We start from the raw sequence: 9122 nt of genomic DNA on the forward strand, positions 1-9122 counted from the left end.
AATTTTCTAGTATAGAAGAGTCTACTTAGGAGAAAATTGCAAGGATATATGTAGAAAAACTTGCATTAATCAATATTTGTACAATAAGTTGCATATTATTCCTAATGTCATACTTTATGAACGATTAGACAATATATACAAGCTTTAAAAAAAGGAAAAGGTCATACTCAATGCACAAAGCTCCCACTCTTGTGGGATCTAGGAGAGGTGATTGATTGGCAACCTTACCCCAATTTTTCTGGAGAGGCTAATTCCTGGACTCAAACCTGCAACCTACTTTTGGTGGAAGACACTTGCTATCACACCAAGGCAAGCTTGAAAGAGATTAATTATTTATCAATTGATACTAATAAATTGTCAGCTTCACTTTAAAATTTCTCATACTATACACATTTTTTTCTTGTGTTTTAAAGCACTATTTTAACTATCTACACCCATCCCTCCCCAAATCACTCTTTGTCTTCAATTAGAGAAAAAGCAGTAAAAAAGTTAAAAGAGTAATCAAAATTCTTAACAAGATTTAGAAAAGGCAAGGTAAAGCCATAAAGGAGCTATCAAATAAGGAAAGAGTAAACCATAGAAATAACTGCATAATACCTTCTCCCTTTGCATTTCCAGTTTCTTCCTTCTTATGTGATTTATTCCTGAAACTCAACAACATAAGTAGTCATGGAAAGGAACCAGTTAGCAAGAAATAGTAAGATCAATTTGAAATTTTTTTCAAATATTCAACCAAATTAAAGAATTATATATAAAAGGTCAAAAGAGGAGAAAGAATCTAAGGGGGAGTTCTAGATAAACAGAAAAGGAAACCTTATTTCCTGTGCCTTTATTTTCATTTGTTCTGTGATATGGAAAGGTTGAGGTGAGTCAAGATCAATATCCACTGCTACCTGGGAGAAGTTAAACAGTCAAGCAAACTAATCTAGTGACAGTATGTGCAACACCAAAGATTTTATAAGTTCATGTAAAAAATGTATCAACATATTCACCAAAGACAATTTTTTTCTCTCCACCTCCTTTCAATGAAATGGAGTTTACAAAAAGCAAAGATAAAGTCAAATTCCAAATCTCAAAAGCTACCCACAAAAACAAACTGATAAAAACAAGATCATATTAGAAAAGATACTTAGCTAAACAACAATTGACTGTTCCGTATAAACTTCAGCTCTTACTACCCAATCAAAACTGTCCGCTAAACAAGCATGTATATGAGAAAGAATTTCAATTGTATGAACACCCTCTTTCTTATAATAAGCAGACACCTGGTAGATATACCAAAATAAAAAAGCTGAAGATTACTGGCCAATATATGTTCTATTTGAAATGTTTCTCTTTATTTCAATACCAAGCCAAGAGTATTACAGTTTTGAATTCCCAAGCAATCTTTTAAAATTGACAGATAAGATCAAAGTTAGCAATTGCAAATTGGGATCAAGAATTTTTTTTTTTTAACAATTATTTGTTAGTTCTATTCAAAATGAAATAGCTGACTGTCTTACAATAACCTTATGTCTATTTTTCTCACTCCTTTTCTTTTATTTCAAAGGAGTTCTTCCTTTTGTTGGGCATCTCGCCCCTTTGAATATTAGACTTATTAACCAAATAAAAATAAATAAATAAATAAAAAGGTATACAAGAAGCTACAATGTGAATATCAAATGTTTTGGTTTTGTGAAACACAAACCCACTTCAAACTATATTTTTAGTGTTATTTCTTAGCATGATTGAGGATATGGTACTATACTAGAGACTTCATTAGTTGATAAAAATTGAAGTTTGAAAATAAGGATATCATTGAATAAGAATACGAAAAATAAGTAAATAAAAATCCATGTGCAATGTAAGCAAAGAAGAGAACGAAGATGAGAAATCATATTCATACCAAAGGCATCTGATCAATGTCTGAGTCATTCTCATGATCAATTACCCATTCTATAGCTGCCTCTAAGCTAGAATTACCTGTCTATTAACACAAACATTTAGTCATGTTCATTCCCATATCATAATTATTATTTTATTTATTTATTTAATATTATAGTTGTTGACAAATAAATATAAATACCCATAGAAACACTTATCTAGTGAAGACTCATTTGAAAATAACTAGCTATAACAATCATAACTATGAGGTATGTACCACTTTTTTTTTTCTTTTTCTTTTTTAAACTTCTCTCAAACCCTACATATGAGACCCCATTTCGAAAATCATGGATTTTTTTTACATAAGTAATAATAATTCATCATTAAGAAAATTTGGACTAAATAGCATTTCTTCACCATAAGCACAAAATGGAGGGTGAAATACTAAAATACCAATAACTAAGTCCTAGTCTCAAATTTATTGGGGTCTCAACAAAGTACTCAGAGTTGGTCATATGCATTAGCTCATTCTATTCTATGCATTAGCTTAAATTTATTGGGGTCCTAATCTGTGTTTTTTCTCCTCAATATTTCTAATTTTCAATCCATTAAAATTTCAAATGAAATACGTAACCCTAAAACTAAAAAACTGACCTTAGTGTGAGACAGTGAGAGAGCTGAGTAGGTCGCCGACGAGAGTCTTCCACCGCCGATGGAGTGAGGGTTTGGGGTTTTTAAGTTTGGGTGTGACGGAGAGTGAGAGTGTTCACAGTAAGCTAGCTGAGTTCAGTCGCCGACGAGGGTCTTCTACCGCCGACGAGAGTCTTCTGCTGCCACGGGTTTTCTGTCACCGCCGGTGTGAGGGTTTGGGCTTTATGTGAATGTGTGAAGGAGAGGGAGAGGGTGAGGGTGTTCTGGTATTCTGAGAGTGAGAACTGAGTGAGAAATAAAAATGAGTTTAGATATTAGAAATAAAAATGAGTTTAAGTAGACTTGGATAATTTTTTAAACAGTACTCGAGCTTCCTGAGCTCGAGCACTGTTTGGAATTTTTTAAATCCAATTGCTAGAAGCAATTGGTGCCAATACAGATTGATACTCGAGTTTATTGAACTCGGGTATCCCATTGAACAGTACTCGAGCTTCCTGAGCTCGAGTACTGTTTGGAATTTTTAAATCCAATTGCCATGTCAGCCATGCCACGGTGGAGCTATAAAATGTAGTACTCGAGTTCACTAAACTCAAGTACTTAAAAAAGTGGTAGATCACCAATTATTTCCGAAATAGTGTTTTTTGGCAAAATATTTCTAAAATTGATGGTAATGGGCCATTTTGGCCGCAAATGGGTCATACAAAAACACAGAAAAAACAAAACAACAAAACAAAGGCCTAAATGAAAGAGGGTTCTATTAGTCATGACCAATATTGTAATGGGTTTGCCAAAAGAACAAGAGCCAAACTCAGATTAGTCCAACAAAAGTAATTGATTCGGCTCAATTGAGTAGAGCTTGTTGGTTCAATAATGGAAAACCCATTGAGAAATGGAGATCAGTATTTTCAGTAAAACCATAAAACTAAAACCAGAGAGAGAGAGAGAGACCTCTTGGAATTTGTGGAATGGAAAAGCCATTGTGAAGTGATCAATGAGTACAGGAAGCACTATTTTCAGTGACCTGAACTTTGAATTTATGCTAATGGTGAAATAATTCTTCATTAAATGACTAGTAGCACTATATAGATAAATAGTTCTTACACATCATATTCAAGAATCATAATCCGTAGCATTTTGTTCATGTATGTTTATGATACATCCAGGATGAAATAAGATCAAGAAAATATCTTTTGCAAATGATTCCTTTTGGCCTTTTGAAGAGCATGAACCAATGCCACCTCCTGAAGTATAAACAATGAATTAAATCATATATTTGAAGTAGGCTACTACACATTAACAATAGCGAAACAATATTAAGAATATATTACTTGAAACAGTACCATTTAGCTAGATAATGATACCTTTCACTTACTAAGGCAGACTCTTAGCTTTTCAATAACCAATTCAACTTTATCACTGTATTCACATAAATCCAATCTCTTATGTCATTAGAAAATCTGAAACAAGAATGCCTCCAGGTCCTATTGATGAAGAGAGCTCCACAAATTGCCCAAAAGCCAGCTGCAAATCCAACTCCCATACCTAGATAGAAGCTGGAATTTATAGAGTCATCTTCAGCACTGCCAGTTGGTGATCTCTTCAAAGATTCTTCCTCTATTGTGCAATTTTTTGGAAGAGGATCACCACATAGTTGAGGATTGCCAACATAGCTAAGTGCATCAAAAGATTGAAGCTGGGTGCTTGAAGGAATTCTACCAAAGAAGTTGTTGTAAGACAAATCCAAGTAACTAAGAAATGTCAAATTAGAAATGCTTGGCGGAATTTTCCCCGATAGATGATTTCTTGAGAGATCAATTGACTCCAACTCTTTCATGCTCCCAATTTTTTCTGGTATCTTTCCCATCAAATGATTTCGAGACAAATTCAAAAAACGTAATTCAAAAAGAACACAAATTTCAGCAGGGATTGATCCAAACAAGTTGTTATTTGAAAGGTCTATGATCTTAACAAATTCTAGATTCCTTGCATATTCCAATTCCTTACCTTTGGGAACCAACTTAATATTCTCAATGTAGGATACATAACCATACATATATTTTAAAGGATCAAAGAGAAAAACTTGAATATTGGGTTCTGGTAGTGCCATGGCACTACTATTTTTCAAGAATTTTGTATGACACCAGATAGACTATTATCAGCAAGATCCAATACTCTAAGAGAAGAAAGTTGGCATATTTGTGAAGGTATATGACCTTTAAATTCATTTGATCTTAGATGAAGAACTAATAGATTTGTCATTTCTCCAATCCAAGGTGGTATGATCCTTGTCAAATGATTGTTGTAGAAGCCGTTTAGTGAAAATAGCAAATTCAACCACAAATACTCTGCTTCAATACTCTACCTCTCTGCCTCTCTGCCTAACCTGATGAACAAATGCTCTACTTCAATACTCTGCCTCTCTGCCTGACCTGATGACTCATCTTGAAATACTTCCATCTGACTTCTTATCATCTAAATTTTAACATTCCCCCTAAAGATGAGAATCTAAACTGTTACTTGCATCTGTCTTCTTTGCACCTGACCCTTTATCACCTAAACCTTTGCATTCCCCCTTAGGATGAAAAGCTGAGCTGTGGATATTCATAACATTCATTTTACTTAACAAGTATCTCAGCTGTGAACTGTTAAGGGCTTTAGTAAGTAAATCTGCCAATTGTGTATGTGTAGGAGTAAAGAACAATCTAACCACATTGTCTTGCACCTTATCTCTGACAACATGACAGTCAACTTCTATATGTTTGGTTCTCTCATGAAATATAGGGTTTTCTCCAATATAGATGGCTGCTTGATTGTCACAAAATAGAAGAGCAGGTTGAGGATGATAGATCTCCAAATCCTTCAGTAATGCTAGTAACCAAGTCAGCTCACACTGTAACTGCCATAGCTCTATATTCTGCCTCTGCCGAAGATCTAGATACTATAGACTATTTCTTAGACTTCCAAGAGATTAAAGAATCACCCAAAAATATACAATACCCTATGGTTGATCTTTTGGTATCTATACAAGATGCCCAATCAGCATCAATATAAGCTTTTAAATGGAAATCTGAAGATGCAGATAAGAAGATTCCTTGACCTGGACACCCCTTTATGTACTGCAAAACTTTGTAAGCTGCATCTAAATGAGGTTTCCTGGGTTTGGACATGAACTGACTCAGCTTGTGAACGAGGTATGCTATATCTGGTCTAGTGATAGTTAGATACAACAGCCTACCCACTAGCCTTCTGTATACTTCAGGATCAAATAACAATGTACCTTGAAGCTTGCTCAACTTCAAATTTTGTTCCATTGGTATTTTACTAGGCTTGCAAGCTGACATTCCTGCATCCTTTAGAATCTCTAAAGCATACTTTCGTTGGCATAAACTGATTCCTTTATCTAACCTGGCTATCTCAAGACCAAGAAAATACTTCAAACCTCCAAGGTCTTTAAGTGTTGATCTAAAGAAACTTTGAGTGCTTCAACTTCTTGAACATTGTTGCTAGTTATGAGTATATCATCGACATAAACCACCAATGCTATGAAAAAATTATCAAACTTCCTTGTAAACAAAGAGTAATCAGCCTTTGATTGCTTAAACCCAAGCTGCTTAAGAACATAACAGAATTTTGCATTCCATTGCCTTGAGGCTTGTTTAAGTCCATATAGAGACTTATTTAACTTGCAAACAACATTCCCCCCTTTGCTGTGAAAGCCTTAAGGGAGTTGCATATAGACTTCCTCATGTAAATCCCCATTTAAGAATGTATTGTTGACATCTAATTGGACTAAATGCCATCCCTTCACAGCATATATGGCAAGAAGAGTCTTAACAGTAGTCAATTTGGCAACTGGTGAGAATGTATCAGTAAAATCCAATCCCTCTTGTTGAGTGAATCCCTTTGCAACTAGCCTTGCTTTATATCTTTCCACAGACCCATCTACTTTGTATTTTACTCTATAGATCCATTTGCATCCAATAGCCTTTTTGTCGGAAGGCAAAGGTGTAAGAGTCCAAGTGTGATTAGAAACCAAGGCTGCAATCTCAGCATTCATGGCCTCTTTCCATTTTGGATCCTTAACAGCCTCATGATAGAATCTTGATTCAGGTATTGAGGTGATAAGTGAGCAAAAATTGGCATAGGAAGAAGAGAGATGGGAAGAATCAATGTAATCAGAAAGAGGATATTTAGTACCTGACTTGTTGAAATGAGTGGATTGTGTAAGCTTATTAGAACTGATAGTGCTGCATTTATAGTCATGCAAGTATGCAGGAGTTTTGGAAGGCCTAGAGGACCTTCTTAAAGAAGGAATGGAAGCAGGTGGAACAACTATGGGAATGTGATCATGGGACAAAGAATTATGTTTTGCAGAATGGTTATGATTAGAATCTGATATAACAGATTCTGGTTCTACAGAATCTGAATTGATAGGAAGTATAGGATCCAATGCTTGATTAGAAACCTGAGTAGGACTACCAGTGGAAGAATGCATGCTTGGAGAAGAAATAGGATCAAGAAACATGGCATCAACTGGATTTGCTACATTAGGACATATATGAGGGAAAGAAATGGATGATTGTGGTGAGGTGACAGAAGAAATAAAAGGAAAGACATGTTCATGAAATGAAACATCCCTTGAGATGAAAATCTGTTTTGTGACCAAATTTAACAATTTGTAACCTTTAACACTAAAAGGGTAGCCAATGAAGACACAAGGAATAGATCTAGGAGCAAATTTAGACCTATTGTGAGCTAGGGTAGATGCAAAACAAAGACAACCAAATACTTTTAAATGATGATAAGAAGAAGTTTTGCAATAAAGTTTCTCAAATGGGGTTTTATGGTCCAAAATAGCACTAGGCAGTCTGTTAATAATATATACAGCTGTCAAAACACAATCCCCTCAATAGCAAAGTGGTATATTTTACTGAAATTTTAATGCTCTAGCAATGTTTAAAATGTGTTGATGCTTTCTTTCCACAACTGAGTTTTGTTGTGGAGTAGCAACACATGAGTGTTGATGAATAACCCCATGTTGTGCATAAAAGTCTTTTAGAAAGAATTCTTGAGCATTATCAGTTCTAAATACTTTGATATTGGTTTGAAATTGAGTAAAGATCATATTGTAAAATGAGATTAACAAAGGCCTAGTTTCTGTTTTAGACTTCATGAGATAAACCCATGTGGACCTTGTAGCATCATCTACAATTGTAAGAAAGTGTCTAAAACCATCATGAGTAGCTTTAGCAAATGGTCCCCATACATCACAATGTATTAAATCAAAAGCATGCTCAGATAGATGATTAAAATTAGGAAAGGGCAGTCTTTTAAGCTTTGCAATAGGGCAAACAACACAGTCTTTATTTGAATGAAAAGAAGGCATATTTGATATACAATAGGGAAGTTTGTCATTAGACACATGTCCTAATCTAAGATGCCACAAGTAAGGCTTATTGACATTGGAAGCATTGGAAATAGAATGAACAAAAGATTTGAAAACTGACTCTAGGACGGTAGTGGCTTCTGATGCAGACTTGCAATTCTTTGAAGTTTGCAACAGGTATAGGTTGTTATGAAGCTTACGCAATCCAATCACTTTCCAACAAGTAAGGTCCTGTATGAAACAGTAGTTTGATAGAAAATCTAAGCAACATGACAAGAATTTGGTTAATTTGCTTACTAAGATCAGATTAAAAGAAAATGCTGGAACACAAATCACATTTTCAAGAATCAAGGTTGGAGTGAGTTGAACTATGCCTATATGTATGACAAGGACTTTTTCACCATTGGGCAAATGCACAAATGAAGATAGTGAACTAGTAATATTGGTAAAAAGAGATGTAGAATGGATGATGTGATCAGTGGCTCCTATGTCAAGAACCCAAGTTTTTGCATTGTGGGATGTTTTGCCTGAAGGATTTTCAACAAAAACTGAATTCTTCAAATTGAGGCAAACAGAATCATGGAAAGAAGCACAAGAATTACCTGAGAGAGCTGAATTGGCTGCATGAACAACCTCTTGATTGTTGGAAGGAGATGCATGTGAGCTCAGCATTGATAGTAACTGTTAGGTTCTAAGGTCTTAAGAGTTTTTGTATTTAGAACTCTAATTTGTAATGTTGGCAAACCATGATCAAAACAGTGTATTTAGTCTTGTTTAGAATTGCTCAAAGTTGGTTTAATATTGTAAAGTTGGAATCGAGTGGCTGTAGAAGTACTTGGGACTTTCGGCCTGGCTCGATCGATCGAAGAATAGACTCGATCGATCGAAAATCGCACAAGTTGAATTTTCTGCAGATTTTCCAACTCAGCCCTACTTCATTAAACGTTTAGGGTTTTGTGTTTTTACCCTAGGTATATAAACTAAACCCTAGCCACGTTTTTGGTGGTGGTCCATATTGCTTTGTTGCTCATACATTGCTGTTTTGTGTGAATCTCGTGTGAGATCTTTGAGGAGACTTCCTTTACACAAAACTTAGGGTTTTCAAGGTAGAGATGATTTCAACATCTTGAAGATCATTATAGTTGCAACCATTGGAACTTAAAAAGAAAAGCAAGCGGGGAGCTTGTAGCTGATTGAAGAATTCAAGAAAGAAGTAGTCCGT

This window comes from Quercus suber, unplaced genomic scaffold (assembly GCF_002906115.3).
Source record: "Quercus suber isolate HL8 unplaced genomic scaffold, Cork oak 2.0 scaffold_563, whole genome shotgun sequence".
NCBI classification, from domain to species: domain Eukaryota; kingdom Viridiplantae; phylum Streptophyta; class Magnoliopsida; order Fagales; family Fagaceae; genus Quercus; species Quercus suber.